This window comes from Hippocampus bargibanti, linkage group LG13 (genome assembly GCF_051943395.1).
Source record: "Hippocampus bargibanti isolate YZ-2025 linkage group LG13, ASM5194339v1, whole genome shotgun sequence".
Classification (NCBI taxonomy): domain Eukaryota; kingdom Metazoa; phylum Chordata; class Actinopteri; order Syngnathiformes; family Syngnathidae; genus Hippocampus; species Hippocampus bargibanti.
In genome coordinates this window covers 21,215,851-21,235,561 of record NC_142746.1, presented here as the reverse complement: position 1 = coordinate 21,235,561, position 19,711 = coordinate 21,215,851, and the positions used below count along the sequence as shown (strand labels likewise).

General features: G+C 38.0%; 1 long non-coding RNA gene across 1 annotated transcript; it reads left to right on the top strand.

Annotated features, from left to right (window-relative positions):
* The first annotated feature begins 1,032 nt into the window (after positions 1-1,032).
* LOC148889697 (uncharacterized) lies at positions 1,033-18,583 on the top strand. The gene is made up of 4 exons (XR_016116837.1): positions 1,033-1,119; positions 1,745-1,870; positions 13,205-13,321; positions 18,267-18,583. It is a non-coding gene; the product is annotated as an uncharacterized LOC148889697 (long non-coding RNA).
* The last annotated feature ends 1,128 nt before the right edge of the window (positions 18,584-19,711 follow it).

Genomic DNA, 19,711 nt, shown 5'->3' with positions numbered 1-19,711 from the left:
GCGCGACGCCGCGGCCCCGCGTTTGAGGCTCCTCCGGCCGGCCGGCCGGCCATGGAAGCCCGCCTCGCCCCCCCTCCACGCTAATAGCAATTAGCGGCTAAGGAAAGTGCCAGTCTGCGCCATGCGAACGGCGAGCGGCATGGCAATTAGCCGCAATCACCATAATGCCTTGTTGGGGTAACAAACAGACTGGCGGTTCGACGGGGAGCGGCACATTTGAACAGAAAAGATGATCAAATGGCCAAAGAATTACAGTATTCTCCCTCATTCCCTCTAATTACCCGAAGCTTTCATGTGACAACCGACGGAGGGAGTTTTGAATTCAAGTCAACTCCAGTCAGCGGTCTTTGGGCCTCACACTGAGGTGAGCGCTTTTATTTCCTCAAAGAAGACGAAAAAGCACGCAAGGAGATAAGTCATGCAGAATTGCACGCAAACTTTTATTGATTGGATACAAATGTTTGTCCATTCCCCGATATGGACTTTGGTTATGAGCGTATTTAACTGGAATGTCTGGGTTAAAGTCCAGACTTGCACTGAGGGTGAACTGTATGAAAAACATTTTTTTTTGGTGTGCAGGGTCTCCTCGGTTAAAAAGAGTCGCAACACAGCATATTCTTAAAAATGTGGGATATTAATGCAGAGATTCAATTAAATTCACCAGGAACGGTTCCTGGACAATTTAGGTTCGTACCTAAATTACATGCGGAGGCCTGTTATTCCAAATTTAGCAAAATATCGAAGCTACAAACTGTTTATATCAAATTTAACACAACACGTTATTTTCAACACTCAATATTTCATATCATTATTTAAAAAAACTAATTCATAAAAGTGCTTACTGTAATTATGAAATATGGATTATGTTAGTGGGTTAGAATCAATACTAGTTGGGCCTTAATACAGTGATTTATATATTTATTTTCCCTTTTATTTGCTATTGATTGACCATGTTAAAAATAAGAAGTTAATAATCGCTTAAGGAGTCCTGACGCACATGTCAAAAGTCCAGTTTTGTCACCACTGTAGGAAAGCAAACTACTTTGGATGCAACCGCCGTGTTAGCTAGCAAGCTACTTCCTGGTCGACAGAAGCAGATGAATTCATCAACAGTAAATGGTAAGAAAACACCCCCCCCCCCCTTCAAATCTTTGTCAATTCTTGGGCCTTAATAAAGTGATTTTTATTCACTATTGATTGATCATATTGAAATAAGATATGAAACTTCTGCTTGTGATAGTTAAGTTATAAGGTCTGCTTTTCTTTTTGACCCAATGAAGCTGCCGTACTTCTTGATACTGCGAACAAATTAGCTTGTGATTGTGTTTTTTAAACTTTAACAGACTGGGCGCCCCCTCCAATTTAAAAAAAACATTTTTTTTTTAAATTCTGTTTTTGTACTTTCTGAGTTATGTATAAATATAGAGGAGTAAATATTAATGTGACAGAGAGAGTGAAAAAAATGGAGAGAAAACAGTGAAATTTGGACTCCTTTCAACTTTGATAGTTCAAAGGCAGAGTGTTGACTGCAAGGTTAAAATTCCCCTCAATCAGGCTCCACAAATAACCCGCACAAGCTATCTGTACACTTAATGCAAAGAGCTATTAACCCAGCTAAACAGAACACAATTGATGAGGAACAAGGTAAATGCAGCGTGTTCTACCGGAAACAAATTCCTTGTGTGTTCTACATACTTGGCAATAAAGATGATTCTGATTCTGATTCTGATTCTGATTATTGCAGAGAAAGCACCGACAAGGGATCATTCCTCAAGATGGTGAAAGTAGAAGGCTCTGTTCCTCATCAAGTGTTTAATGCTGATGAAACCGGTCACTCCATTCCATCAAGCCATCAACGACCATCACAAAGGTAAATAAAACAACTTTACTATATAGTACAGTTTATTTCTTTAATTATAATACCATAGGGCATTTATTATACATAAAATAAGGTATATTTTGTGTAGTTTTAAGGCGTATTTAGTAGAAAATTATGTTTTATGGGAACCTTGGAACAGATTATTCTCATTTTAATGGTTTTCTATGGGAAATACATTTTTGGGATACACACTTTTCACCTTACACACTCTGTCTGGGAACCAATTAAGTTCGTAAGCCAAGCTATCACTGTATGTCCTTCCTCGCTGTAAAATGTAGCACTGCTTTCCCAAATGTTAATATGGATCGAATACAACTTCGTAATGTCCTTTCGGTCTTATGCTTTTATAATGCTATTTTTTGGTAATCGTTCCTTTTTAGTTACTCCCCTTTGAAATCATTTTGTGTACGACCGCGTTTTGAATAAATAACCACCTCAGGACAAATGTTCCGACATCTAAAGGCAAACAAATCCACCAAACTAATCCTTCGAACGGTATGTGTCCTATTTACTGTTTTACCGTGTCAACATGACTGCTGTGAAAAAGGCCATTAAAAGAACAAAGTTGGCTGTGGCTGACCAAAATGAGTCGTGTAATATGCTGCTCGCAAGCCCAATCAATACATTTTGTCGGATCCCGGTGACAAGGAATGAGGATCAAAATCATCCTCATTAGTCTGTTGTGTGAGGTAGAGGGGAAGAATCAATGCGCTTCATTCTAGTTGGGCCATAATAGTGATTTTTATATTTATTTTTTGCTTTATTGTTAACTATTGATTGATCATGTTAAAATAAGAGATGACATTTCTGCATGGGATGATTCAGTAATAAGTTCTACTTTTGTTTTTCACACAATGAAGCTGCCAAACGTGGCTACTACGTGCTAACACATTAGCCTGTGATTGACTTTTATTTATTTTTAACTACCATACTGGGTGCTCCCTCCAATAAAAACATAAATAAAACAACAGCAGTTTAATTTTTTTATTCTGTTTTTGTACTTTTAGAGTTTTTTTAATATAGAGTAGTAAATAATAAAAAAAAAAATGCAATTCCTCAGCTACTCTTTCAATATCGTTGTATGCTAATACCAAAATGTATACATTTATCATTAATCAATAAAAGACTATGCATAAAATTTAAATTTCCACTACAATTACAACTGTCCTTTATTTTCCAAATTTAAAATGTTGCTTGAATTTTTATTATTAAAACATTCACTGCCAAACAATGTGCAAAAATGGCTCCACTCCAGTGCCAGGGTTTTTGTCATTTTCACTCAAATTGCAGGACCCACAGAATGTTGAGTTTTCGGACTACGTAAGCATTCAATGCAGCGTGAGGAAGTTAATTCCGAAGTTATATGGATCTGGAGTTATCTGAGCTTGAAATGGGACCAGATGTACAAAATACATTACAATACATACATATTGATTTAGATAGCGCTTTAACAATAGCTGAAGCTGGAACAAAGCGCTAACATGGAAAAAACAGAAATGCTTCCCCCTTGTGGAAGGGAAGAACATTGCTAGAGGCCATGCCCAGCGCTTTATCGGCACCCAGGCAAGAAAATTATGGCAGGGAAAGCACCTACAAGGGATCATTCCTCAAGATGGTGAAAGTAGAAGGCTATGTTCCTCATCAAGTGTTTAATGCTGATGAAACCGGTCACTGCATTGCATCAAGGCATCAACGACCATCACAAAGGTAAATAAAACAACTTTATTATAAAGTACAGTTTATTTCTTTAATTATAATACCATAGGGCAATCATTATACATAAAATAAGGTACATTTTGTGTAGTTTTAAGGCGTATTTAGTAGAAAATTATGTTTTATCGGAACCTTGGAACGGATTATTCTCATTTTAATGGTTTCCTATGGCAAATTAATTTTTGGGATACGCACTTTTCGCCTTACACACACTCTGGGAACCAATTAATTTTGTAAGCCAAGGTATCACTGTATAATACATTATGAATTCTACTTTCTTTTTATTATTATTATATTTTTTTGTTGGTGTTCTCCACGGCTCTCTCTCTCTCTCAAAACATCATCGAAGACAGTTAAAAAAAAAAGTAGGAGGCAAAACCGCAGCAGGCCGAGTAACAACCAGAACTTTTCAAGTCAAGGCTGTGAGTAGACGTCCAATCGGGAGTACATGTCTTCTCTGACTGCTTTTGCTTTTACCTGCTTATACACCCCCCCGCCCCCCCCAAAAAAAACATTCCTCCAGTCTCACATGCAGAGGTTTACACAAGATAGTTTGTTGGGTGTTGTGTGCAAGGAAAGAAACAAAAAAAATATACACCAAAAAAAAAAAGCGAACGGTGTCCCCAGAGCAGCAGCCGACTTCACCTTGGCGGAGTAATGCTGTGATATTCTGTTTATTCTTCACTCACTTCATTTTACTCCGAGGAAATCCTCTGGAGATGGCTTATCTTGGAGCTGGAACAGGTGCACTCTAATTTACTCCTATTGCTTGGGGAGCCCACGGGCCCCCGTGGAGAAGAAAGTAGCGATGTAGCGCACTCCGACTGTAGAGCGCAAAACAGCGAGAGAAAGAGCATTTAATCGAAAAGGAGGGGGAAAAAAAGCTCTTTTTTTTTTGCCGTTTGGACATCTTGGAAGAAAAAAAAAGGAGCTGTCATTGAAGTGAACTTTCATTGGTTCCGCACTTGTTTACTTGGCGGGGAGGCGTCGTGCTACACTTGACAGAGCAGTGGATGAGGTTAAAGGACAACCGACGTCTCCGGACAAGTTGTGTCCATAATTTGTAAAATGGCTTCAAATGACTTTTACTAAGCGTATTTTACAAAGATTCCACCGCATATAGTTGTATTTTACGTTTTAAGACTCGCGCTGAATATTCAGGAAGTCTTGTTTTTGAGTTGGTGACGAGTCCGTACGTGACGTCACTGAAGCAACGCCCCTAACCGAAAAAAAGGACACATTGTAGCAGTCCTTCCATCACGTCAATATATTTTGCTGTACTTGTTTGGTCTGAAAACGTCATGTTGCAGCAAAAAGAGCCAGAAGAGGGCGACAAAGCTCCATGTAAGGAATTTTTCAGCCTGTGGAAACGGGCTGATTAATTCCTCACACGGAGCTTGGTCGCCATTTTCTGCCTCTTTTTGGGTGATCCATTTCCCCCCAACGTTGCCTCAAAATTGCACGGAATAAATTCTTTAATCGATTGCAAACATGTATGCTTTCCTCTTCAGAACTATTTGAATCATATTCATAACTGGATGTGTAACAAGAAAGCATATTCTCTGAATCTGAAACCATTGTTTTGATTCTCCAGCAATGCAAGACGTCTTGTCATGTCACAAAGAGGGTACAGCACGTGCTGAAGAATGAATGTCTGTCTATTTGTCATATTATTTGTGATTTCGTTTTTTGGTTTTTTTTTTTTTAATTCAAGATGGCGCCACGGGAGTGGCTGCCTTTTCAACAGCTCCTGTTTTTGTTTTTCTACTTCTTTCTTTCCTATCCTCTTCCTTTCATAACTTTGCTGCTGTGAAATGCAAAATTTTGCCACTGCCAGACGAATAAGGGTATAATCCAATCATGACTTCACATATAAGGCGCAGGGTCATCTTTGGAAGAAAATCAAGGCTTTTGGGTGCGCTTTATACACCGAAAAATATGATTTTTATTTCTTTAAAAAAAATGTGCTAATGGTAATCTTTTAACTGACACACCATTTTCCCGCCCACTAACCTTCCCCCATTCTAACATTACACTGTGAATTTTCACCATTTTATTTGATTGTTTTCACGATGTTTCCTTGTTTCCTTCACACTCTCCAGCTTGCATCTGTGAATTTACTCCCCAATTCCTTTACTTGCGCGTACGTGTGTGTGTGTGTGTGTGTGTGTGTGTGTGTGTTTTGAAGAGTGGAGCTGCTATGTTATTTGTTCGCTATATTATAAGTCTGAATTCAGTCAGTATTTTTGTTTTGTGTTGTTACTCCCCCGAGAGTTACGCAATCAAAGCAGATGCCTGGAGCGGTCTGGAAAAGCGTCCCATGTGAATAGGAGAAAATCTTGTACACAGCAATTTTTGTGTGTGTGTGTGTGTGTGTGTTATGGGGAAGGCGGGGCATGACAACAAAGCAACTCTAAGGCATTGTTCTCCTCACTCGGCACCTTTTTGAAAAGATGCGCTGCGGCATGTGACACGCCACTTGACTGTGTTCACCACGGTGGGAAAGGAGAGCACTTTTAAATAATAACCCTGACTCGTATTTATGTCGACAAAGTGGCAATTTCATAACCTTGATCAAATACCGTCGATTCAGAAGCGATTTTTAATGTGTTTTGTAATCCAAAAATTAGCAGTTCAGAGCCACCATGTGCGAGTTAGCTTCATGCTGGGAACAAGCGAAAAAAAATGCCTTTTGACATGCTAGCGGTTAGCATTAATAGAAGTCAGCAATTGCCAAAAGGGGAGGGTTGACACGTGATGGGTTAAAAAGGATCGTTCCCTCTGGTTCATGGCTCTTCAGGGTGTTAGAAGTGGGATGGTAAAATCAATCGTATTTAATCACGATGGCTGCCGCTGCTCACCCGCACAAAAAATGACTGTAAAGTGTCCTTGATAGTTTTGAAAGGCGCTTATAAATGAAATGTATTACAGTATTATTAATTATTATTATTTGTTACAGCTTCACCTATGTTATGTTAGATTATTTTTTTGTTGTTGTTTTGTTTTTGATTTCAAAATGGCGCCGCCTGAGTGGCTGCCTTTACAGCAGCTCCTGTATTTTGTTTTTGCTGCTGTAAAATTTGTAAATTTCTCCATTGTGAGACAAATAAAGGCAAATCTAATCCAATATAAACCAATATAGATGTATTGCCTTGTATTTTGGAAAGCCGCCCCCATTTCAAGCTCAGATAACTCCAGACCCATATAACTTAGGAATTAACTTTTTTTTTGATGAAAGAGGAGAGTCTAATGTTTCATATTCTGCATTGAATGTTTTTGCACATCGTCTGGCAGTGAATAGGTTAAAGTCAACTCCTGGGATTTAATTTAATTTAGCATTAATATAAAATAAAATAGAATTAAAATGAATTAAAATAAAATTAATTAAATTAAAATAAAATAAATTTTAATTTAAATATAGATGTATTGCAGTTTATAAATTAAATGTATTATTATGATGATTGTATTTTGGAAAGCAGCCCCCATTTCAAGCTCAGATAACTCCAGACCCATATAACTTAGGAATTTACTTTTTTTTTTGATCGAAGAAGAAAGTAATGTTTCTTATACCACGTTGAATGTTTATGTAGTCCTAAAACTCAATATTCTGTGGGTCCTGCAATTTGAGTGAAAATGACAAAAACCCTGGCACTGGAGTGGATCGATTTTTGCACATTTTTTTTTAAATAATGTGTTTTGTATTTATTTATTTGTGTGTGTGTGTGTGTGTGTGCGCGGCGAGATGATTGTTTATGCTTGAGGGACTTTTTTTTTTTTTTTTGGACTTGTTGTCAAGTGGTGAGCGTTTGAGACAATCAATCAATAGCTGTCCATTGCGTGGCACGCTCGTAGCCCGCCATTAGGAAAGGAGCCTGCTTAAAGCAAAGTCAGCCCAATACCATTAGCCCTCGCCTAAGGGCAGCTCCCTGCCTTAGTCAGGGGTAGGCACCTGCCGCCCCTCTGCCGCCCCAACCCACCCCAACACACATAACCCGAACCCCACTCCCCCACTACCACCATTAAGAACCTCCCATGAGACTTCATTTGGACACATCGGCCAAAGAGCACTTCTTTATTCCCTCTCTTTTCTTTTCCGAGCTCCACCAAAAATCAATATGAAGCCCCCAAACACACACATCCCACCCCCTCACTCCTTTTTTTGTTTTATTTTCACCATTTTGTCTCCATATTATTCTCACCCCTGCCCTAAAACAACCCCCCCAAAAATCATGCGCATAAGATATCATTTTTTAAATTATTTTAACTCCTGCATGTGTCTTTTCATCTGCAATTTCCTGTTTCTAATGTTCCCGCCCCTCACAGGGAAAACGGTGCGTGGGTAATTAAATTATTCGTTCAGCAAAGAGGCCCCACAAAATTCTTAGGCATGTTTTGAAAAATCATGCCGGATATTTTCCGTAGGGAAATTTCGGCGCTAATTTGCTCCGACTTAGAGTTATAGACGCAAACGTGCGGGCACACTTTTCTTCATTTCAAATTTCTCTTACAGCTTCATAATACATAATCCAAGTTTTTGTGAGCTGTCTCTGTTGTAGTGAGCAATTTAAACAATACTATTAAAATAATCAAAATATTTTTTACCTGTTGAAATAGACAATACGTACATTGATTAGCTTATCGCTGTGTTCTTAGTAGTGTCACATAATCACAGAACTCAATAATATTCCCGCCAAATGTGCATAATAGAGTTTTCTGTACATATACATCTGTAAATACAATATTTTTTAAGGTAGCATTGGTCAAACTTGTTTTTTTTTTTTTTACAACGGCCTTGAATGTGTGACTCTTTTCTTGATTTATTTATCTAGCTATCCAGCTATGTGGCTAGCTACCTATTTGAATTGGATTTGCCTTTATTAGTCTCACTCTTTGCTATCTTTTTTTTTTTAACTTTATGTTACATTAGTGTTGAGTGAACGCTGGCGCGTGTGGCTGCCGCTGCTCACCCGCAGAAAAAAATATCATGTGTCTGTAAAGTCTCCTTGAAAGTTTTGAAAGCCGCTTCTAAATGAAATGGATTATTATTATTATTATCTAGCTCCCTGGTCAGCTATCTAGCTATCTATTGGCTATATAGCTATCTAGCTGGTTGGCTAGCTATTTAGCTGGCTAGCTTTTAGCTATCTATTGGGTGGCAAGCTAGCTTTTTATCTATTTGAGTTACCTCCGGGTTGAGTTAATGCTGGCGCGTCTGGCTGCCGCTGCTCACCCACAGAAAAACTGATCCTGTGACTATAAAATGACCTTGAGAGTTTTGAAAGGCGTTTCTAAATGAAATTTATTGCTATTATTGTTATTGTGATTATTATTATTATTATTATTATATTATTATTATAAATACTACTATTAATAGTAATATTACTGTTACTATTATTGTTATGAATAGTATTATTATTTTTATTGATAGTGTTATGATTATTATCACCACCATCATTAATAGTATTATTATTTATATTATTGTTATTATTATTTTTATTACATTCATTAATAATATCACTACTATTCTGAATATTATAATTTTTATTATAATAATAATAATTATTATTGTTATTATTATTAGTAGTAGCAGTAGCAGTAGTATTAGTTTGTAGTATTATTAGTATTATTAATATTTATTATTATTATTATTATTATAAATACTACTATTAATAGTAATATTACTGTTACCATTATTATTATTAATAGTATTATTATTTTTATTGATAGTGTTATGATTATTATCACCACCATCATTAATAGTATTCTTATTTATATTGTAATTATTGTTATTATTATTATTTTTATTACATTTATTATTAATATCACTACTATTCTGAATATTATTACTTTTATAATAATAATAATAATAATAATAAGTAGTAGTAGTAGTAGCAGTAGTATTAGTTAGTAGTATTATTAGTATTATTAATATTTTTTATTATTAATATTACTATTAAAAATTGTTGGTGACTTTGAAGTTATTTTTTTCATGTCGCACAATAAATATGGATTCAAACAACTGGTCATCAACCTCCACACCCCCTTGACCAAAAAATGTTGCCGCAATCCAACCTAATTGCATCTTGTTATGATCATAATTATTTTTCCAGCCCATGAAATTGCTTGACATTCCCCCTTAATTCCTATCGGGATTGTACAAGTCTCCTTCTCGGCCATATCAAACACACGTCCCACGGTGAGCGGCGATGGGGGTCACTCTGCTCCGGTGTTGACCCCGTGTAATTTTTTTTGATGAATTCTCCTTTCACCCCGTGCGTGTAAGTCATTTGTTTTTGACACTCAATGAGGGAGACATCAGCGCTGAAATATCTGAGTGCTAATGAGCGCACTTTCTGCTCTGACCGTGTCATAACGTCGAACCCCCCCTGGAGAGCCAAGCGAGCTGGGCCATCGGCGCGACGGCTCTTGGCTGATTCTCCTTTTGATCGCCACACCGATGACCTCCCGCCAAGTTTCCGCGCTGTCATAATTTGTTGTTCAAAGTCGCACTCAAGAAAATAAACAAATAAATAAATGGATTGCTACATAAATAACTAAATATATGCACGAGATTATCAATAAATATATGAATATACAAGCATTTAAGTCATTAAAAATGAATAAAAAAATATATATATATGAATAAATAAAACTAAATACAATACATAAAAATAAACATAAATAAAAATAAAGACAACTATATATAAATAAATGAATAAAACTAAATACCAATATATAAAAATAAACATCACTAAATATAAATAAATAAAACAATTATAAATAAATATAATTTCATATAATATATATATAACAAATATAAATACACATAAGCAATAGATATATTAATATATTAATGAGTTCAAACGCAGATGTAAATATACAAATATTTAAATAAATAAAAGTAAATACAAATGAATATCAATAAATAAAAATAAATACAAATAAACAATTGTAAACACATAGAATTAAATACATCTAAATGAATATACATCCATATAAATACACAAATAAAACTACATACATATAAATTTAAATGCTTATAAATACATATGAATACATATAAATAATCATAAATATAAGCAACCACTCACACACACACATAAATAAATAAATATAATGATAATAAAATATATATAATGATATAAAAAAATATATATAAAAAATAATATAATGATAATTAAAAATAGTGATTGTATTTTCACTCACGGAGGCAGCACTTCATCACTCCAACTGTTCATGAAGGGGACCAACGTTATTTTCCGAGTATCAACCTATTGCGTTGATACTGCGCCAGCTTGGTCGAATAGTACTGTATTGTATAAAATACAGTAAAGTCTCGTTATATCGATATTCAAAATATCGATATAACCGGGACTATCGATATATCCGATATCGATATAACGAGACTTTACTGTATAAACATAAAACAAATTGTACTTTCTATGCTACCGTACTTGGTTACTTCTTACTTCTACCACTTTGTTTCTATCCAAAAAGATTAGCAATCGATGCTATTCTACTTTCACGTTGGTCATTATGGTTGTATTTTTATTTTTTCTTAAGAGGCTACGGGGTGTAAAAAGTTTGACTTATAGCATCAGAGAATTACGGAGTAGAGGGTGGGCAGGGGGGGGGGGGCTTGGCCTCTCTTCACGATAATAACCGTGAAGAGTGATAGCCGCTCGCACAGCGCTGGCCATTTCTGCGGCCGCCTTTATCGATCGGGGGGCGCCTAATGAGCAGCCGCCGAGCTGCGGCTAATGGTGTTGTGTCTGCCGTCCGCGGTCAACGCCCCACGTCGAGATTAGCCTTTTCAGGAAGAGGTTCGGGGGGGGGGGGGCGAGGTCTTTGCCAGTCCTGAGCCCTCGGGGTGTCAGCGACGCACTTCAGGGGTCAAGGTAAATCTCAAACGAAGCGGAGAGCCTTGTCGTCTACTTTACTTTGCCGGAGTCCTCCCCACCCCCTGCCGACATTTGCGTCTGGAAGCGCTTTGACTCGATAACAAGGTTGTGTAAACATTCAGTTTGAGTCTGGATGCGTGCCTGGCGTAGGGGGTGGAGCGATAGCACGTGCATACCTCAAAACAAATCAAAATTATATATTACATTATATTCTTGTTTTTATTATTTGCTGGAATACTTCTATGAACCGATCCCGATGGATTTTGAAAGTTTTCAGGGACACAATGACTATTTTGGATCAAATTTATATGATGTCAAAGAAATGACAGACAAAGCTATCCACCGCGTTAAGCTAGCAGTTCGTTGCTAGCAATGGCGCGGACGTTCACACAAACATCAGGCATACGCCTGATGTTTGTTTGTATATATATATATATATATATATATATATATATATATATATATATATATATACACAGTAAAGTCTCGTTATATCGATATTCAAAGGAGTCCAAAAAAATATCGATATAACCGGGACTATCGATATATCCGACCCTGTTTGCATGTAATTTTCTCCGAGTGTGCATAGAAATAGTATCGATATAACCAGGACTATCGATATATCCGATATCGATATAACGAGACTTTACTGTATGTATGTATCTACACTTATATATACATATCCAGCGATACCTTGGCTTAAAAACTTGATTGGTTCCCAGACAGAGTGTGTAAGGCAAAAAGTGTGTATCCCGAAAAATTATTTCCCATAGGAAACCATCAAAATGAGAATAATCCGTTCCCAGGTCCCCATAAAACATAATTTTCTACTTTCTAAGCCTTAAAACTACTCAAAATATACCCTATTTTATGTATAATAAATGTGCTAGGGTATTATAATTAAAGAAATAAACGATACTGTATAATAAAGTCATTTTATTTACCTTTTTTTAATCTCTTTCTCTTCTTTCTATTTATACCTGTATTTTATTTATTGTATTCTATTTGTGATTGTATTTTATTTAATATAGTACCGATGCTTGTCTGTGACTGTAAAGTATCCTTCAGAGCTTTGAAAGGTGCTTAAAATGAAATGTATTATTATTATTATTATTATTATTATAGGTGGTTTTTCATGTTCAAGTCATTCCTGATGCTTTATAACATTAATTGAGGTAGCGGTAGTAGTTGGAGTGGTAAAAATAGAGGTTGTCGTTATCGTAAAAGCTAATAGTAATGCTAATAGTAGCAATAGTTTCCATAGCAGTTGCAATTGCCGTCGCGCTTATCAATGCCATTGTTGCTAAAGTTGTAGTAATTGTTGTAGTAGTACAAAATAGTTGCAGTAGCAGCACTCTGTATACCTGGCATGAGTGTGTTTTCACTTGGGGAGACAGCATTTCAATTACATTCAATTATTTTTTTGTTAGCATTAGCAGTTCCGACACCTAAAAGCCGATGAACCCCAAGGGCTAAGATGACCGTTCATTTAAAAGTTTTCTTCCCACTCATGCGGACCTTCAAAATGGACTCTCAACTCTTGTGTTCATTTTGAATGAGCGAGCTGTTCACTTTGTTGTGTCTTTGTTTAATTGTTGTCGTTGTAAAAAAATAAAAAATAGTCACCACTGGATTAGAGATGCCGACAAACTGCTTGAGTGCTAACAGGAGACCGTCATTGACAGACTGCTAATGGCTTATTTGACTTCAGAGATGGCCCTGGCACAAACGCCGCCGTACCCTCGGCGGCCATCGGCGGTGGTTGGATGTGGACGACGTGCGACGACTTCAGCAAATTTCACCCCCAACGTCCAACACACATCCCCACGTAAGTGCCCCTGTCTTGAAAAGAAAGATGCTCATGGTGACACGGGGAGCCGTTGGTGGCGCCATAAAAGTCACAAACCTGCTGTCGTGGGATGGGAGCGGGTGGGCGCGGTGGGTGGCCTTGACAATTAATACCAACTCTTACATCCAAACATCTTCTTGACCTTAAAACTGGATCTAGAATGCAGATCCAAGTGCTGATTCAGACTTAAAGCTGGAAGTTGTTCGGGCTGTTGTTCACATGGCTTTTTTTGCCGTTGATTTGCAAGACCGAAACCGCAGTAAAAAAGCACAAAACACATGAATAGTCACATAAAATAAACAAATCAAGTAGGTGGTAGTCCCAGTCCTGATCTAAAACATTCATATTTGCGCATCTGCAACCAAAAAAATTTTTTTAAACACTTTATTGAAAATCAGGAAATGGTTTTCAAATGACATCAGGAAGTCTGCAAAAAAATAACACACAATAAAAAAACAGGTATTGATTTTGAATTGACATCAGAAAATCTACCCAAAGAAAACGTTTTGAAAACTTTATTGAAAAACGGGAAATTATTTCGAATTGACGTCAGAAAATCTGCAAAAAAAAAACTTTTGTTTTCCAAATTTTATTGAAAAAAAGATTTCAAATTGACATCAGAAATTCTGAAGAAAAAAAAAACGTGTTTTCAAAACTTTATTAAAACAGGAAGTTATTTCGCATTGACACCAGGAAAATTAACAGAAAATTATTTAGAATTGACACCCGAAAATCTTGGAAAAAAGTTTTTTTCAAAAACTTTATAAAAAAAACAGGAAATGATTTCGAATTGACATAAAAAATCTGGAAGAAAAGGTTCTTTTCAAAAACTTTTTTAAACAACACGGCATTATTTTGAATTGACATCAGAAAATCTGCAAAAAAAATCTTATTTTAAAAACTTTATTGAAAAACAGGAAATGATTAATATCATAATAATCATAAAAAACTGGAAATTATTTCAAATTGACATCAGAAGATCTGCAAAAAACATATTTTTTCTTTACTTTACCCAAACTTTATTAAAAAACAGGAAATTCAATCAGAAAATCTGAAAAAAACAGGAAATTATTTCGAAATTACATCAGTAAATCAACAAAAAAAATGTTAAATATTTTTGAAAACTTTATTTAAAAAACAGGTAATGATTTCGAATTGACAAAATCTGCAAAAAAAGTAATATTTTTTTACAACTTTATTTAAAAAACAGGTAATGATTTCGAATTGACATCCGAAAATCAGCAACAAAAAGAACAAAAACAACTTTTTTTTTTTTCCAAAAACTATCCCTGCTTTAATGCCCCTTTCGCGCTGCTACACGTCAAATACACTTCGATTTTGAATTTTATTTCTCTTCCCGCTGCCATGACGCGCATCTGAATCGCGCTTTAGAAGAAAAAAAAAAAAACAGAATTTCATTCTAAATCCAACCTGACACTCAGTGGACACTTCCTCGGCGCTTTCGGCGATGCATTCTAATGAGGAGCCGTTTGGAGTCACACCGCCGTGTCCTGGCAAACGGCGAGCATGTAAAACAGACGTGTCAATTATTCAAGGCGAGCAAGGAGGATGTATGGAGTGACACGGGAGGGTGGACAGGGGCCGACTCAGCCTCGGGGCGCAGCCAGCTTGCCGCTTTGATGCCAGTGTGTGGGCCTGCGAGGAGAAAACCACGCGATCCTTCCTTGTATTTTTGTACAGTGATACCTCGGTTTACAAACCCCTTGGCTTACGAACTTTTTGGTTTACGAACCTTACATTTATGACAATTTTACCTTGGCATACGAGCTGCTTCAATGAGTGATGTGTCATTTGCGAACGTACCCGTTCTTCTAACAACAAAATGGCCGTCGAGTCGCAGTTTTTGTCCTCTATTCCCCGCCCCCAGTCTTTGGTTAAAGCCACGTGATTGGCCAAGAACGCAGCAGTGAGGGTGGGTGGTTTAAACATTAAAGAGACAGGCAGACGACAGTGAGAGAGTTTCAACTTCGATAGTTCAAAGGAAGAGTGTACACTGCAAGGTTAAAATATCCCATCCATCAGGCTCCACAAACAACTTTCATTCCTTTCATAACTTTGCTGCCGTGAAAGGTAAATTTCTCCACTGCGAGACTAATAAAGGGAAATCCCAGCCAATCCAATCCAACCCGCACAAGCTATCTGTACACTTGATTCAAAAAGCTATACCCAGCTAGACAGAAGACAATTGATGAGGAACTAGATAGAATTATCACCAAAAAATCATCGACAAGGGATCATTCCTCAAGCTGGTATAAGAAGAAGGCTACATTCCTCATCAAGTGTTTAATGCTGATGAAACCGGTCACTCCATTCCATCAAGCAATCAATGACCATCACAAAAGTAAATAAAACAACTTTATTATATACAGTAAAGTCTCGTTATATCGATATCGGATATATCGATAGTCCCGGTTATATCGATACTATTTCTATGCACGCACGGAGAAAATTACATGCAAACAGGGTCGGATATATCGATAGTCCCGGTTATATCGATATTTTTTCGGACTCCCTTGAATATCGATATAACGAGACTTTACTGTAGTAGTTTATTTCTTTAATTATAATACCATAGCACATTTATTATACATAAAATAAGGTATATTTTCACTTCAACCCTTTTTTTGTTGTTTGTTTTTGCACTACTACACTACCTCATTTTACATACGTCACTACCTCACTTTACATTCAGAAATTACATGTATTGTCTGTTGTCAATTGTATGTCTTTTTAGCCACATAAATGCCTTACACGCCCGGTCCGAGAGGACATACATTTCATCTGTGCTGTATGTCATGCATATTAGAATATATTTGACAATAAAGCTGACTTTGACTTTTTAAAAATAAGTTAATTATTTTGTGTAGTTTTAAGGCTGACAAAATTAGAAAGTAGAAAATGATGTTTTACGGGGCTCTGGGAACGGATTATTCTCATTTTAATGGTTTCCTATTAGAAATTAATTTTTGGGATACACACGACTTGCTTTACACACTCTGTCTGGTAACCAATTACGTTCGTAAGCTAAGGTATCACTGTATTTTTTTTAAAAACCCCCTTTTCGGACGGACCCCGGCCCGCTATCTTTCGCATATTCATAAACCGGGCGGTCACATGCAACGACATGAAAGCGTTGCCTCTTTAGTTCGTGAGGCAAACTGGAGCAGACAGCACATGTTACAGACAATAAAAGTTGCGAGCGACTGATTTTTTGGCGGCGGTATTGTCACGCCGTCGACATTACTCATTTATACAATGAACACTAAAAGTTTTCCCCTCCCGAGCCTCATACAATAGCAAGCTTAATTACATTAAGTTTGGCGAGGGAGGCGGAAACGGGTGAGGCGAAGCGGGGGGAGTTAATGGATGACATTTTTGCAACACGGCGAGCGCTCCTTCTAATAACAATGGGAACCCAAATAAGAACAATTAATATGCATAGCGGAGGCCGATGAACTTAATTGTCAAGTTGCTTTTATCAACCTGTCAAAGGATTGACAATTAAAACGGGCCGCGTTGAAACTTTAATGAGCGGCAAGTAGCAGACGAGGGTACAAAAAAATAAAATCATAAAAAAAAGACGCCAGCTTCAGCCCGTCATGAAAGACGCTACGCGACAACTAGCCATTATTATTTCCTTTCAGGGATGAAACTATGCAAATCGCATGATGCATTTTTAAATAACGAGTCAATGAGTGATATTTAATTTATCGCCTATACTCTTAGAAATGAATATTTTATGCTGTTTTTAAGTTAACGAATTCATTTGGTAATTTGGCAAGCGCGTCGGGTTCTTTTTGGGCGTCGCGCGCGTCGGCGCCGTCGCGTTTGTTTAGAAACAAAAAGTTGGTCGGTGGTTTGACAAAATTGTAATAAGCATGCCGGGCCACTAGTTGGCGATGTCACCACATAATGCAAAAAATATATTTATTTACTTTTGTATTTACAGTAAAGTCTCGTTATATCGATATTCTCAGGAGTCGGAAAAAATATCGATATAACCGGACTATCGATACCCTGCGGCATGTAAATTTTCTCCTTGCGTTCATAGAAATAGTATCGTAATAAGCAGTACTATCGATATAACCGATATCGATATAACGGGACTTTACTGTATTTATTTTTCGGGTGGCTATTTTCAAATATTAAATATCTTTATAGTATCCTGGAAATGTACTTTTACACGAGTTACTACTTGAGGCAGTACAGTGATAACTTGGCTTATGAACTTAATTGGTTCCCAAAGTGTGTAAGGCAAAAAATGTGTATCCCAAAATTAATTTCCAATAGGAAACCATTAAAATGAGAATAATCCGTTCCCAGGTCACAATAAATAATAACTTTCCAATTTTCTAAGCCTTAAAACTACACAAAATATACCTTATTTTATGTATAATAAATGTGCTATGGTATTATAATTAAAGACATAAACTGAACTGTGTAATAAAGTCGTTTTATTGACCTTTTTGATGGTCGTTGATGGCTTGATGGAATGGAGTGGCCGGTTTCATTAGCATTAAACACTTGATGAAGAACGTCGCCTTCTTCTTTCACCATCTTGAGGAATGATGAGGAATGAGGAATTCGTAAGCCAAGGGGTTTATAAAGCGAGGTATCGCTGTACTTCTCCACCAAACTGACCAAGAAATCCTTTTTATTTATTTATTTATATATTTATTGCTCCATCCGTCCAATTCCAACACGTTTATCTTATATTTCAAAGTCAGACGAAAACAATAACGCCTCCCTCCCTGAAAACTTTTACTTTCAGCCCCTTACCCCCCCCCCCCCCCCCCCTCAAACTTTTTTTTCGTCCACGCTCTGAAAAGCTTTTTTTCTGTGTATACAAACACCCGAAATCACACTTTTTTCCTCCCCCCCCTCCCCTTCAATCTGTTTTCAGTTGAAAGAGGTGCAATGTAAACAGCCCCAAAGAGTCTGTCAAGGAGAACAGCCTGTGCCATGTTTGCGCCTTAGGAAGGAAGCATTCTGGAGTTCTTTTCCACCACCCCCTTTTTCCCCTCAACATTGACACGGGCATGTCTCGGTTTCCAAAAGGGGGTAGGTGGGAGGGATGGAAATTGCTGACTCACTCCCAATGCGCTGGTTGTTGTTCTCCCTTACAGATGTGACCGTTAATAGGCCCGCATCCATAATCATTAGTGTGTCTCAGTGCACAGGTACCCGATGGGCCCCGTGCGTCTGCCATTTGGTCTCAGTTCACCGTGCCTGCCTGCAGATGTGAGATGCACACACACACCTGCTTCGGGGGAGTGTGTGTGTGTGTGTGTGTGGGGGGGGGGGGGGGGGGTTTCTTGGAACGGACCGCCGCCATCCGTCACAGCTCACGCCGCCACAAGCGTTCTGTCGGAACAAGGCCTCGGTTCCGGTCGGGCGGTCCTCAGACTGCGGGTCAGCGGCCGTCTCTCGTGATGAATCATATCCTCCTGTCCCTTCACGGCACAGTGAGTACCCCCTCGCACGCCCTCGCAACCCCTCACACCCCCTCATACCCCACCCCTATCCGTGCCAAAACTCCAAGCACTGAAATCAGGTTGGAGCGTGGAGGTGAGGACGCCATTTTAAATCAACCCCCCCACAATAATAATCTGGGCGGGCATTTCACGGGTGGGCACGGGGCCACCCTTCACACTACATTTGTTGACGTGCGCATGCATGTGCACGTCGCACGCCGGCCCGCCTCCCATCAAGTTCTAATGAGGCCAGCTGGCTCCGAGCGATGGTGGGCGGCGGCGGCGGCGATCCCGGTTCGTCCGTTTCGCTACCTAACCTCTCGCGCTTCCCGGTTATGATAATGTTAATAATAATAATAATAATAATTGATTGATTCATCGACGTCACGTCAGGAACGCCCCTAACCGAGAAAGCGACACATCATGCATTTTGGGTACTTTGTTTAGTCTGAAAACTTCGTGTTGATCCGTGTCGATGGCGAAATTAGAAGGAAAAAAAAACACATAAATAACGCGATGGTGAATCGTTGCACCTTAACTACTATTTGATACTAGTTGGCACAAATTCCCAGCAGACAAATCAGCCCATTTCCGACGGAGCCTGCGCGCCATCTTGTGCGTTTTCTGGGACGCTACATTGCTGTCATTGACGGCTCGAATTGATACGAGAGGACTCCTTTAATCGATTGCAAACATTTATGCTTTCCTCTTCAGAACTATTTGAATCGTATTCATTACTGGATGAGTAACAAGAAAACATCTCCAAATCTGAAGCCATTGTTTTGATTCTAGAGCAAGGCAAGACGTCCTGGCGTGACGTCACGAACAAGGGGGCGGGACCTTCTGAAACTGGCCACTTCCGGTTTCATTTTGA